The sequence below is a fragment of the Ornithorhynchus anatinus genome, chromosome 2 (assembly GCF_004115215.2).
Source record: "Ornithorhynchus anatinus isolate Pmale09 chromosome 2, mOrnAna1.pri.v4, whole genome shotgun sequence".
In the NCBI taxonomy this organism is placed as follows: domain Eukaryota; kingdom Metazoa; phylum Chordata; class Mammalia; order Monotremata; family Ornithorhynchidae; genus Ornithorhynchus; species Ornithorhynchus anatinus.
This window is the reverse complement of record NC_041729.1, coordinates 69093198-69108537: the sequence shown is the minus strand read 5'-3', so window position 1 is coordinate 69108537 and position 15340 is coordinate 69093198. Positions and strand designations below refer to the sequence as shown.

Below are 15340 nucleotides of genomic sequence, written 5' to 3'. Positions count from 1 at the left end.
ACAGGGTTTGGGCGGGAAGATGAGGAGTTCTGTTTTGGGCATGTTAAGCTTGAGGTGACGGGAGGACATCCAAGTAGAGATGTCTTAGAGGCAGGAGGAAATGTGAAAATGCAGAGAGAGAGAGAGAGATCAGGGCTGAAGATTTAACGGAGGCTTGCTCAGCCTCTCGCCCTGCAGATGATACCACTGCATTCCACTACCTGCTTGGGCACAATACATATAATGCCGTGTGCTTTCCAGGAATTTTTTTCTAGTTTCAGCACTGTCTTAGAATGAAGGATTTACTCCTCTTACCCAGACCTATTATCCTCTACATTGGTCAGGAATTCTGGGACAGTATAACTGCAATTAGATGTGAATCTATTGGTAGTCTTTGCATTCTAAAATGAGCTGCTGAAGATGAGATCCCATTTGAGACACTCTCACAAGTAAATATATTGGGGCACTTTATCAGGACCCTTATATGTCTAGAGAGAGACCCCTTAACTAGGGATGCTCATTGTGAAGGCTATTCATTTATGAGAAATAATTGTGGGGCAGGGAGAATGGGGAAGTAAGAGGAAAGAAGACGCCTCTTCTCATATAGGTGAATGCTAAGGGATAAACAAGAGTACTCATTAGATATTACTACTACTAATAATAATAATAATAGCAGCTAAGCCTTGTGTTGTGTTGGGATAGATTCATTCAATTATATTAATTAAGCACCTACTGTGTGCAGAGCACTGTACTCAGCACTTGGGAAAGTACAATTCAACAATAAAGAGCGACAATCCCTGCCCACACAAGCCGACAGTCTAGATAAAATCAAATCAGGCACAGACCATGTCCCAGATGGGGCTCACAGTTTTAGCGGGAAGGAGAACAGGCCTTGAACCCTCATTTTACAGATGAGGTCAAACAGCAGGCAAGTGGCCAAGTCAGGATTACAATCCAGGTACCCTGATTTTCCATCTTGTATTTTTTCCACGAGGCCCCGCTGCTTTCAGAATTACTGAATTTGTGACTTTCATAAACACTTCTAATGGGGACTCTTGTTTGTTTATGTTTCAAAAAAAAAATGTTATAGTAATACATTGAAAAGAAAGAGAGAGAGAGAGAAAGAGAGAGAGAGAGAAATCCGATGAGAGCAAATGCAGAAGGTTCCAAAGAAAGGAATGAGTAGGAAGGTTTAGACCAAGCTGGAGAACAGTTGAACAGTGTGGCTGTCTGGTATCTCTGACCGGCCCTTCGAGCCACCTCTGGGACCCCTCGTGGAAGAGCATGCTTAGTCCTGCGGAGAGAAGCAGTGTAACTTAGTGGAAAGAGCATGGACTTGGAGTCAGAGGTCGTGGGATTGAGTCCTGACTTTGCGAGTTGTCTGCTGTGTGACCTTGGGCAAGTCACTTAACATCTCTGTGTCTCAGTTACCTCATCTGTAAAATGGGGATTAAGACTGTGAGCTCCACGTGGGACAACCTGATCACCTTGTATCCCCCCCAGCGCTTAGAATAGTGCTTTGCATATAGTAAGTGCTTAACAAATCCCATTATTATTATTATCTCTGTGCCTCAGTTACCTCATCTGTAAAATGGGGATTAAGACTCTGAGCCCCACGTGGGACAACCTGATAACCTGGTATCTATCCCAGCACTTAGAACAGTGCTTGGCACATGGTAAAGCAATTAACAAATACCAGCATTATTATTATTGTTACAGAGCCCATGCCTAGGAATCATAAGGTCATAGGTTCTAATTATGACTCCGCCTCCTGTCTGCTATGTGACCTTGAGCAAGTCACTTCACTTCGCTGTGCTTCGGTTCCCGCATGTGTAAATCCTCCTTGACCTCTCAGCTGCCTTTGACACTGTCGACCATCCCTTTCTCCTCCACACCTTATCTCACCTTGGCTTCACGGACTCGGTCCTCTCCTGGTTCTCCTCTTATCTTTCTGGCCGTTCATTCTCCATCTCCTTCTCGGGCTCCTCCTCCTCCTCCCATCACTAACTGTAGGGGTTCCTCAAGGGTCAGTTCTTGGCCCTCTTCTGTTCTCCATCTACACTCAGTCCTTTGGTGAACTCATTCACTCCCACGGCTTCAACTATCATCCCTATGCAGATGACACACAAATCTACATCTCCTCCCTATTTCTCTCTCCCTCCCTCCCTCCCTCCAGGCTCATATCTCCTCCTGCCTCCAGGACATCTCCACCTGGATGTCTGCCCGCCACCTAAAACTCAACATGTCCAAAAACTGAGCTCTTTATCTTTCCTCCCAAGCCCTGTCCTCTTCCTGACTTCCCTATCACTGTGGATGGCACCGCCATCCTTCCCGTCTCTCAAGCCCGCAACCTTGGTGTTATCCTTGACTCGGCTCTCTCATTCACCCCACACATCCAATCCGTCACCAAGACCTGCCGGTCTCACCTTTACAATATCGCCAAGATCCGCCCTTTCCTCTCCACCCAAACGGCTATCTTACTGGTATAGGCTCTCATAATATCCCAGCTGGATTACTGTGTCAGCCTTCTATTCTTCAATCCGCTGCCCGGCTCATCTTCCTGCAGAAACGCTCTGGGCATGTCACCTCCAGTGGTTGCCCATCAACCTCCACATGAAACAAAAACTCACTCTAGGCGTCAAGGCTCTCCATCACCTTGCCCCCTCCTACCTCTCCTCCCTACTCTCTTTCTACTGCCCACCCCGTAGGCTCCGCTCCTCTGCCGCCCACCACCTCACCGTCCCCCTCTCTCGCCTATCCTGCCGTCGACCCCTGCCCCTCGTCCTCCCGCTATCCTGGAACGCCCTCCCTCCTCACCTCTGCCAAACTAACTCCCTTCCCCTCTTCATAGCCCTACTGAGAGCTCACCTCCTCCAAGAGGGCGTCCTATACTGAGTTTCCCCTTTTCCCTCTGCTCCCTCTCTGCTCCCCCTTCACCTCCCCTCAGCTAAGCCCCCTTTTCCCCTCCTTTCCCTCTGCTCCTCCCCCCTCCCTTCCCCTCCCCTCAGCACTGTGCTCGTCCGCTCATTTGTATATAGTTTTTATTACCCTATTTATTTTGTTAATGAGATGTACATCCCCTTGATTCTATTTATTGCTATTGTTTTTGTCTGTCTCCCCCGATTAGACTGTAAGCCCGTCGGTGGGCAGGGATTGTCTCTATCTGTTGCGAATTGTACATTCCAAGCGCTTAGTACAGTGCTCTGCACATAGTAAGCGCTCAATAAATACTATTGAATGAATGAATGAATGAATGAATAAAGAGGGGAATGAGACTGTGAGCCCCACGTGGGATTAAGCAGCATGGCTCAGTGGAAGGAGCACGGACTTGGGAGTCAGAGGTCATGGGTTCCAATCCCTGCACCGCCACTTGTCAGCTGTGTGACCTTGGGCAAGTCACTTCACTTCTCTAAACCTCAGTTACCTCATCTGTAAAATGGGGATGAAGACGGTGAGCCCTACGTGGGACAACCTGATCACCCTGTATCTCCCCCACCCCCGCAGCACTTAGAACCGTGCTTTGCACATAGTAAACCCTTGACGAATGCCATCATTATTATCATTATTAAGACTGTAAGGTCCACGTGGGATGAAAACTGAGCCCCACGTGGGACAACCTGATCACCTTGATCCCCCCACCCAGCGCTTAGAACCTTGTTTAGCACACAGTAAGCCCTTAACGAATGCCATCATTATTATCATTATTGTTATTATTAAGACTGTGAGCCCCACGTAGGATGAAGACTGTGAGCCCCACGTGGGACGGCCTGATCACCTTGTATCCCCCCCTCCCCAACGTTCAGAAACGTGCTTTACACATAGTAAGCCCTTAACGAATGCCATCATTATTATCAATATTATTATTGCTATTAAGATTGTGAGTCCCTCGTGGGACCGGCACTGTATCCCACCTGATTGACTTGTACCTACCCCAGCGCTTAGAACAGTGCCCGGCACGTAGCCAGGGCTTACCACGGGCCAGTATGCCCCTGGCCTGTGCGCTGGTGGTGGGCAGGGATTGCCTGTCTCGATGGCTGCCTGGTCCTTTCCCAGCCGCTCAGTCCCGTGCTCTGCCTGCTCGAAGCGCTCGGGCAACCGGAGTGAATGGAGAGGGGCGGGGCCGGGAGTCCCGCACCGCCGCGCTCCCGGGTGGGAAAGCGGCAACTCCCGGGCAGCGCATGCGTACTGTTTGACATCTTCCCTCCCCGCCCCATCACACCCACCCCTCCTCCTCCTCCTCCTTCTCCCCCTCCCCTCCATCCCTCCCCTCCATCCCTCCCCTCCATCCCTCCCCTTCATCCCTCTCCCGCATCCCACTCCCGCATCCCTCTCCCACATCCCTCTCCCGCATCCCTCTCCCGCATCCCTCTCCCGCATCCCTCTCCCGCATCCCTCTCCAGCATCCCTCTCCAGCATCCCTCTCCCGCATCCCTGTGGCCGTCTCTCCCCGTGTCCCTGGCGGCTGGGAGCCGAAGTTGGGCGGATGGCAGCTCCCCGGCTCCTCTAGAGGACCACGCAGCCCAGCCTCTGATCCCCCCTCCCCTTTTCCCTTTCCCCTCCCCCCAACCCCGGACCTTTCGGTGCTGTGTCCAGTCCTGCAGGAGGGTGGGTAAGACATTTCCTTTAAAGCTGCACGTTGCTAAATGAATGGCATCAAAATGTCTGCTTTATCCCGATGGATGGAATAATAATAATAACAAAAAAAATAAGCTGGGGCCGGGGCGGTGTGGGGAGGACCAGAAGGGATGGAGAGTGCAACTGCAAGCACCGGGAAGGGAAAGCAGCTTGGTGCAATGGGGAGGGGATCCCCCTTCTTTGGGGATCCCCCTGGGCGGGGGGCTGGGGGGGAGAGGGGAGGGTGGTCTCCGGTAGCGCTGCGAAGCGATGCTGCTGCTTCTCCCGAGACTGGGAAAAAGCTGGGGCAACCTCGGTGGAGGGGCCACAGGGAATGTTTCGGGGCGGTGGGGAAGAGAGGGAGGAGAAGGAGACGTTTCATCGAGATTATTTATTTATTTAGAAAAGCCACAAACCTAGAACGAGCAAAGACGAATGGACAGATAAGATGACTGCTTCCCCCGCCCCCCCCATCTTAAATACTTATTAGATGGTGGACGATTTTCCCTCATCTTAAATACTTATTAGATGGTGAACGTCCCCCCTCACTCATCCTAAATACTTATTAGAAGGTGGACGATTTGCCCCCATCCTAAATACTTATTAGACGGTGGACGATCTGCCCCAATCCTAAATACTCATCAGACGGTGGACGATTTTCCCCCATCCCAAATACTTATTAGGCGGTGGACAATGTGTGTGTGTGTGTGTGTGTGTGTGTGTGTGTGTGTGTGTGTGTGTAAGGTGCGGAAGGGGGTGTTAAGGGGTTAACGCTTCTTTGCATAAACGATTGTCTTCCGAAAAGATGAACTCTCAGATCTTTTAGGGTTTGTTTCTCTTTTGTTCTTTTCCCCTCTCTCCATGATCCAAAGAGAGGGGAGTTTCAGCGAGGAGCGCAGGGCACCGTTTCCACAGGGGCCTGCGATGGAGAAACGCCCACCAAACCTATAGTCGCTACTTAGTGGGTGGCTCAGAGGTAGCCTTGGCGAGGAGAATGATGCTTTTTGTGACTGCTGGTAATCCTAATTGTGAATAGCTGCCGGCTCTCACCCCGTCCTCCCTCCCTCTTCATCTGCTGCGGAGACACAACCGCTTTCTCCTCCTTCTCCCTACCTCCCTGGCCCTGGGAAAATGTCGGAGTAGGGATGGGGTCTGCCCCCGGGGAAGCTGCAGATGGTGAGATTGCTCTTCTGGAGCTGGAGGCCTCCGGCAGCCCATCCCCAGCCACCAGCATCAACTCCCAGGCGGCCCCCAGGCCCAGAAGTGGCAAGGGAAAAGGGGTGCCCTGCTCCCTATATCTGAACCCCCATCTCTAGGCACCACCCCCGGCCCCTTAACCCTCACTGCCAAGGCCTCGTAGGGGTGAACCACAGAACCGGCCACCCCAGGTTACCTCTGACCCCTGAAAGAGAGTTTCCTTACCTCTTTCTGATCCTTCTGAAATGGTACTGTCTTTCTTACTGAGCCGCTGGAGGGTTTGTCTCCACAACTTTGCAGCTCTCCCCAGATTTTTTTTCCTCTTCTTCTTCTTTTTGTAATCCCGATTTCTGATTTGGAAAATGAGCTACAACCAACAGTTAAAAGATTTCTACGGGTGCTACTGCCAGTATAGCGCTAACCATCTTCAAGATTGGAGGTTTTCTGCCTTTGAGATCCACAACAGTTTCCAAGGTGTTGGATCAAAGGCACATATTCACTTGGGGAGAATAAAGAAACCTTGTTTTAGCTTTGTGAAATGGACTGTATTGTTTATGCTTTACCTGGTTTAGATACCTTAAGAAAAATGGTTGGCTTGCTCATGTATTGATCATCACTTTAATCATACTTGTTGAAGCGTCTTAGAGGTTTAAGGAGGCAAATCGTCGGTTTGTGTCTTTAGAAAGTCTCATCGCATCCGTCGTGGACATTTAGGAATTGAAATGAATAATGCCTCCAAAAATCTAATGAAACCACCACGTGCTTTTTATTTCTTAATCAAGTTGATCATCACTAGATGAATGTCAAGTTGGTTTCCTTCCCGAAGAAGAGTGTTAGTGTCTTCGGGATGGTTTTAGTCAGGATTGTGCCTTCATGAGAAATGTGCCTAGGACACTTAAAGTGTTTATGTTTGAATGAAGCATCATATCATAAAATGTTTCTTACCTAAGGAGCTTGCCTGCAACATTAATGTCTAATCTATTTTCAAATGACTTTTCAGTACTCACAAAGGTACTTAATTCCTGGTTCCCCGGGTTCAAAGTCCTTGCAGCCTACACAACATCAAAACCCAGGCAACAGTAGTGTTGACTCCCACCCACCCTTTCTCTCTTTCTCTCTTTCTCTCTCTGTCTCTCTCTCTCTCTCCCACCACCAACTCTCCAATATTTGCCCACCTCGAAGTGGAGAACAGAGACAGAGAGAGTCAGGTTTAAATCCCATTCAGTCTTATGTCACTCAGTTTTCCTCACGGGGATACAAGAGTATCCACAGCTAGTGTTGGCCTCGACCAATGCTTTGCACACAGTGACCATTCAAAAAATATGATTGAATGAATGAATGATCATCGGAACATCCGACCACATGGCTATATTAACTACATAAGCATAACTTCTATGGATAGTACAGAGACCGCTGATATTACTTCCCCATTTATTACCCTATGTGGATTCCCTGTTCTTTCAAAGGAAATTTCCTTTTTTTTTGTTTGTTTGAGGACTTTTTAGGAAGGAAATATTTTCCCCACTTTTCCTGGCCGGGCTATGGGAAGGAACCACAATAAACTGCATTCTACCCATTTCCCTCCTCATCCTATCTCCTAATTATCCAATGCAGTTTTAGATGGTTCAAAGGGTAAAATAGTACCTGGGTGACAGCAGCCTCATGCCAACTGAGTGCCAATTTTTTTTTCCATGGTATTTATTATGTACTTACTATGTAGCAGGCTTTGTTCTACGTGCTGGAGTAAATACAAGCAAATCAGATTGGACACTAGTTCATACCCTACATTTTACAGATGAGGTAACCGAGGCACAGAGAAGTTAAGTGCTTTGTCCAAGCTCACATAGCAGACAAAAGGCGGAACCAGGTTAAAACCCAAGTTCTTCTGACTCCCAGGTCCATGATTTATTCTAAAGAGCCTCCAGAGACCTATCAGAAGACAGTAATAGAACATTTGCCCCAAGGCCCGTAACAGAAGTCTGAATTTTTCTGAGAGTTAGAGTGGAGGATGAAAGGGAATAATGGCAGCAATGTTCAAAATCCCCCTGACGTTAGTGATATCAGCCAAAAAAATGATCAACCCTCAGAAGTTCCATTCCTTTCACGGCAAGTTCCGTCGTCAGAAGTTCTGCCTGGTGGCCTGGCCGCATAGGGAATTTTCCCAGCCTACTGGGGACATATAATCCCACAAGACCAGTGAAGAGTCTTTTAACCATATCTTGTTGTGAGCAGGGAATGTGTCCATTCATTCATTCATTTAATAGTATTTATTGAGCGCTTACTATGTGCAGAGCACTGTACCAAGCGCTTGGAATGTACAAATCGGAAACATTTATTGTTATACTCACCCAATTGCCTAGTAAAGTGCTCTGCTCACAGTAAGCGCTCAAAACATATGATCCAATGAATGAATATCTTACCCATCCTCCACACCAAGAATCTTTTTCTGACAGTCCAAGTTCAAAAAAGACCTCAAACTCTGTTTTCCGGGTCCAAGAGAAGTTTTATTTATCCATGCACTAAATTAATGTTATGCAGCACTACAAATCCTTATATTTATCAGACTATGGGAATGAACTCATCAGAGGGACATATGAATGCTTCAGTGCATTCAATAAAAGAAAGTCAGCCCTGGACTTCAAATGGGCCCTTCCTTATAAATGGGGCAGCTTTCTGTTGAATGAAAAAAAAATTTGCCATGGAGGGAGAAGGATTCTTCAAACTGTCAGACTGATGAAAACCCCCCCAAAAAAATGGATATTTGCCAAACAACCCAAGAAAATAATGTTGCCTTATTAACATGCTCCATGAAGCCTTCAAGGGTCTAAACTGCATTGTTTGAGGGAGACTATGTTTTCAACTGTCTGTGCCGATTACAAATCCTATAGGTGATGTGCTTTACCATATGTCACATCTTGGAGGTTTGTTTTGTATTTCTCTTTTTGTAAAGCAGCCTAAACATGATTAGAATGTGGCACAGTTGGTGAATTCCACACTTTGAGAGGGCCTGCTTTTAAAGATAAACACACACACACATACACTCACACATGCACATAGAAAAAAAACCACAACCCTCAAAACCAAAGGAAGTGCTTTGTACTTGAAAACCCAGATCACTCTAGTTGAACTATGGCTTTGGCTCAGCTGTTTGGGTTGATCAGGAGTGAAGAACACTGAAAGTTGGAGGAGAATTGATCCATGGTTTAAGGCTGCCACTGAATCCGTAACTCACTACCCTATGCCTACTTTGTGCAGCTAATGAGATGGCTCTTTGAAGGTCAAAAACATAAAACTTGCTTCTAGATGTTGAACTAGGACATCTTGAATCATGTTGAAGTAAGAATCAATCAATCAGTTGTATTTATTGAGCACCTACTTTGTGTAAAGCACGATACGAAACACTCAGAAGAGTACAAGAGTACATTGTGCAGAGTTGGTAGACCCGTTTCTTGCCCACAGCGAGCTTACCCTCTAATGGAGGAGGCAGATATTAATGTAAATAAATAAATAAAAGTAAAAAGCCCGGATGTAAGTTTTCTTGGCTCCTTTCATCATCATTGGTATTTATTGAACACTTACTACGTTCAGCACTGTGCTAAGTGCTTGGGAGAGTACAGTACAACAGAGTTGATAGACGTATTCCCTGCCCACATCGAGCTTACAATCTTATTTCTATACTACAGGACCTTTGGGGTTATTTTGAGTGCTCTTTAGAATTCCTTTGTTGTAGAAAAAAGTAGTGTTATAATCACTGAGAAATCATAGGCTTTACATTGCCTCTGCATGCAATAATCAATTTTTTCATCTGAGTGAATATATAATTACAATTATTAAACAATTCAGGCCAGCCAGTTTTATCCTGTTTAAGACTTCTAGAAACTCAAAAGATGATAGTGTATGTAAAATGGAGTTTCCCCCTATATGTTTAGTAGGTATATTTTAAATTCTTAACACTGTTGTACTCTAAGTGATTGCTTCTATCATTTTCTTTTTCTGTCTGGTTCCAAAGTTCTATTTTTTTTTACATACATGGGATATTGGATTCTTAATTTTAAAAATCGCTTTGTACAGAGAAAAATATGTAGCAATTTTACCTTACAGAATGGTTTGAACATATAAAATAAATAACAGCCTTGTTGACAACTTGCATTCCAAGATTGATTCATTCATTGTAAGGTGACCCTTTTGATAGCCCACACCCACTAATGAAAAAAAAATTGGACAGGTAACAATTTCAACTGAATCCATAAGGCACTTTCATTAACAAATTGAGGGAAAAAAATTAAAACAGTATATCAGAATTGTTTTTACTTTGTATTTTGGGTTAAATTTTCATCAGCCTATTTGATTTTTTGCCGGGTTTGACAGCGCTAATGTTTGATTCTCATCATAATATGTGCCGAACACTGGCACCGTGGCATTTTAGGTAAACTAGGGACAGTGGGTACTCCCCATATTACAGTGGAGGAAGCTGGGAAACAGAGAAATCAAATGACTTGCCCAAGGTCACACAGCAGGCAAGTGCCAAAAAACTATGTGAGACACAGGACTCCCAGTAATAGGGATAGAAACAGCAGGTAATCCTCATTTTACAGTTGAGGAATCTGAGAAACAAAAAAGTTAAGTGACTTGCCCCAAGTCATTCAGCAGTCGAGTGGCAGAGTTGGGATTTGAACTCAGGTCTAGAAACAGAATGGCTTAAAGGATAGAGCACAGGCCTGGGAGTCAGAAGGTCCAGGATTCTAACACCAGCTGCACTACCTTTATGCTACACAACCTGCTATGTGTCATTTAACTTTTTGGTGATTCAGTTACCTTTATCTTTAAAATAGGGATTAAGACTCTGAGCCCCATGTGGTACATGGACAGTGTTCTATCTGAATAGCTTGTATCTATTCCAGCACTTAGTTTGGTGTCTGAAACATAATAATAATAATAATAACAATAATAATAATGGTATTTTTTAAGCCCTTACTATGTGACAAGCGCTCTTCTAAGTGCTGGGGTAGGTACGAGATAATCAGGTTGTCCCATGTGGGGCTTACAGTCTTAATCCCATTTTACAAATGAGGTAAACTGAGGCACAGAAACGTTAAGTGGCTTGCCCAAGGTCACACAGCAGACAAGTGGCAGAGCTGGGATTAGAACCCATGTCCTCTGACTCCCAAGTCTGAGTTCTTTCCACTACATCATGCTAAGTGCTTAACAAATACCTGCCTCCCCCCACTCCCCAAAAGTTCTCCTATCTCCCAATAGGCCATGTTGCCTCTCAGTCCTTTCAGCTTTCCATTTTGGTGGGCTACTGAAATTCAGAATTTATACTAGAATAGCTCGTGAATAGTCATTCACCTAGTCAACCCAGTCAACAGTGCTGTTGATTTCAAGTATTTCACTCTCTGAGTGGAGAGAACAATATGATAAACTTTGTGTGGGCTGGCAATATACTTATTTGTGAGGTTAATTTAGGTTTTGAGTATCTTTGCATGTTTTGCGTATTATAAAAATCAAATATATCAGATGTGCAAGGCAAATTCTGGATTGAGGGAGATTATTCCCAGGTTCACCTCACTCCCCACATCCTTCTCACTTCATCAGAGAGTCAGATGGGGATGAACAGAGTGAAAAGAAAGATGGATATATTAGGAGCTCATCTTGCTCATTTGAAGCCTCAGGCAATAAGAGAAAGTGGAACTCTACTTCTTCCCGAAGTCACACATTGTAATGCTCCCCTTCTTTCCCAAAAGCTGTCCTGTCAACTTATGGCTGGTCCCCCTTTCTGATCTAATAACTTTTCAATCTGATCATCATTTCTGTGAGGTTTTATTTTCATCGAGATTTTTTTTGAATTTCTCAAAAATGGCCCCCAGATAATCAAGTAAAATCATCCATCAGTCAGTGGAATTTCTTGAGTGCCTACTGTGGGCAGAACACTGTACTAAATGCTTCTGGAAGTACAATAGAGTTGGTAGAACTGATTATTGCCTTCAAGGAGCTGACAACCTAGCCTGCGAGATGGACATTAAAATAAAATACAAGCAGCAGCAGAATATACAGATATATATAATGTTGGTATTTATTAAGCACTTACTATCTGCAGAGCACTGTTCTAAGCGCTGAGGTAGATACAGGGTAATCAGGTTGTCCCACATGGGGCTCACAGTCCATCCCCATTTTACAGATGAGGTAACTGAGGCACAGAGAAGCCAAGTGACTTGCCCACAGTCACACAGCTGCCAAGTGGCAGAACCAGGATTCGAACCCATGAACTCTGACTCCCAAGCCCATGCTCTTTCCACTGAGCCACGCTGCTTCTCCAGTGCTGTGGAGATGGGGGTGGGTTGAGGATCAAAGGGGCATAGATGATGATGAAATAGGGAGGGAAATCGGGTGGAGAGATGAGAGATTGGTTAGGAAAGTCTCCCTATCAACCGTATTTACTAAGCACTTACTCTGTGCAGAGCACTGTACTAAAATGCTTGGGAGAGTAAAATAAAACAAAGTTGGTAGATGTATTTCCTACCCACAGTGAGCTTGCAGTCTAGAGAGAGCTCACAGTCTAGAGGTGATTAAATCTCCTGAAGGAGATTTAATTTAGAAAGGTTTTGAAGAACTTTATTTTTGGTATTTTTTGAGCTCTTTCTGTGGGCAAAGTAATGTAGTAAATGCTTCTCATCTTGCCTTATGCTGTCAAGTCACCTTCAACCCATAGCAACTCCATGGACACATCTCTCCCAGAACACCCCACTCTCCATCTGCAATCATTCTGGTAGTATATCCACAGAGTTTTCTTGGTAAAAATACAGAAGCTGTTTGTCATTGCCTTCTTCTGCGCAGTCAACTTGAGTCTCTGCCCTCAACTCTCTCCCATGCTGCTGCTGCCCAGCACAGGTGAGTTTTGACTTGTAGCAGATTGTCTTCCTCTCACTAGCCTCTGCCCAAGCCAGGCATGCAATGGATAGGCCTCTACTTGACTCTCCCTCCCACATCCGAGACTGGTAGAATACTGGAAACTCTTCTAAGTACTAGGGGAGTACAATACAATTCATTCAATAGTATTTATTGAGGGCTTACTATGTGCAGAGCACTGTACTAAGTGCTTGGAATGTACAATTAGGCAACAGATAGAGACAATCCCTGGTCAATGACAGGTTCACAGCCTAAACGGGGAAACCAGGGCCCACTTGTCTACAATTGGTAGACATGATCCGAAGGATTTGAAGGAGCTTGCAAGAGGTGGGCCGAGTGGTGTGCTGTTGGATATGAAGGTGGAGGGCATGAGTGAAGGGTTGATGGCAAGAGAGAGACAAAAGCAAGGTATAGTGAGTACTTTGGTTTTAGGGGAGCAAATCGATCAGGCTGGGTTGGAGTGGGAGTGAAGCAGGGATAAGTAGAGAGGGGAGAGATAATTGAATCCCTCAGAGACAAACATGATTAAATAATTCTTAATCAGTGGTTGATACATGTGTAGCAGGATAGATATTCTCATATACACTTCTTTCCTCACCCATCACCTCCTTCCCCACCTTTGCACTCCATTCATAATGATATTGGAAAGCAAATGCTTTCATGCCAGAGGAGCTGTTACAGATAGGACTCTAAGATACCTGTGACACTCACTCTAACAAGCAGCCCCTGCCAGAATCCATAGAATCCTGTGTATAAGTACTAGAACCATCATGCCCTAATGGATAGAAAGAGTACAGGCTTGGGAGTCGGAAGACCTGAGTTCTAATCCTGCCTTTGCCATTTTTCTTGCTGTGTGACCTTGGGCAAGTCACTTAACTTCTCTGTGCTTCAATTACCTCATCTGTAAAATGGGGATTCAATACCTGTTCTCCCTCCTATTTAGACTGTGAGCCCCATTTCGAACAACCTGAAAAACTTGTACCTACCCTAGTGCTTAGAACAGTGCTTGACACATAGTAAGTCCTTAACAAATACCATTATTTTAAAACGTGATGGAACATTTACAAATTATTTTTATCTCACTTAAGAAATCAATCAATCAACCAATAACATTTATTTAGCACTGACCCAAGACATTTGGGTGAGTACAAGATTGTTAGATTCTTGAGTTCAGGGATCATGTTTAACTCTAATGTACTCTTTCAAGAGCCTAGTACCGTGCTTAGCATGGAATATAGCTCTCAATAGCTAGGCTTGATTGATTGACTGATCGATGGATACAACATAGCCAGAAGATATAATTCCTGCCTCCGAGGAGCTTTCTATGTAACAGAAGAAACAGACAAAATAGTTTATAATTAGGAGGAAGAAATCTTTAAGTGGTAGGGTATTTGAATCTATATGTACAAAACCAATAAAATAAAAATGATACTTTTCTTTTTATGTAGTATTTCATTATTGTTTCTCAAAAATAATTCTTTCAAGGTAAGCTGTCAAAAAACAAATTACGTGCATCATTTAAGCTTTTTTAAATAAGCATATTATTCTTATTTATTATACTTATTCTGATTATTCTTGGAGAGGGAATTTTTTTAAAACTAAATTCTGATTTTTAAAAATAATACTTCAGACATAATCTCTTGTAGTTCACTCTGAATATGGAAAATTTGGATTGATTTATAAAATAAGAAAGGTAAAAAAAACCTCTTTCAGTTTCCCCCATAAAGCAGTTGCTGGTAGAATCACCCAATTATCAAATCTTTTTATATGTCCCACCTAACAAAATGTGTTGAAAAAAATAATAATAAATTTGGGTCAGTAAACTGGTTGCATGCTGGGACCTTGTTCTCATTTATTGTATTTTGTCACTTGATATTAAGTTTCATGATCAAAGAGTTAGCCATGATGTCTATGCTAAATCCAGGTTTTGCAGCCATATCCAATCACCTCAATTCCTTTTTAGACTTAAAGTAATGACATTTATCATGTACCTATTATGTACCAAGTGCTGGGGTGCAGATTGGAACAGATTGGACACAGCCAAGAGATTTCAGTTTAGTCTGATGCTCTCGCCACATTGGGGCCACAGTCTGCCGAGATACAGTGCTAACCTTCATGATTCCATTCCTAATTCGGATTCTAAAACTGCATCACTAGACAAGAAGAAGAAATCAGAATTAGATGGTGTACTGCCCAGTTGGTAGAAATCAAAGACAGCTTTGCACTGTGTCCTGATGAGGAAAATGTTGGTTTTGTTTAGGGGGTAGCCTAGTATAGGTCAGTGCATAAATTTCCATATTTTTTTTTTGGTTTTGCAGCCATCTGTAACAATTTTCTAACTCTATATGGTTCATGAGTAACAAGATGATCAGACTTAAGCATCTACTTCTTTCTTTTTACCAGTTCACCCTCTGGTGGAAGTCCTAATGATCAGTCAAATAGTCAAAAGCAGGAACCTGAAGGAAGGAGAAAGAAAAAGAAAAAAAGTCTGATTAACAGAAACTTGTACTTCAGTTTTTGAGTAGCACTGATGAGATATCAAAGGGTTGTAGCTTTTTCTTCTCCAAAAAGCCTATCCTTAACACAGGCTAGTTTGGCATTATTTTATGACACTGTTCAAGATACCTTTTTACAAGTTGATTCC

The 15340-nt window shown here is 44.2% G+C and overlaps 1 protein-coding gene across 1 annotated transcript in view; it reads left to right on the top strand.

Moving 5' to 3' along the window:
- The first annotated feature begins 4350 nt into the window (after positions 1-4350).
- RGS17 (regulator of G protein signaling 17) overlaps positions 4351-15340 on the top strand; it is a 145604-nt gene continuing 134614 nt past the window's right edge. Inside the window, exon 1 of the mRNA XM_029058518.2 lies at positions 4351-4584. The gene's annotated coding sequence lies outside the window, so the exon portion shown is untranslated. The remainder of the gene's footprint in view (positions 4585-15340) is intronic.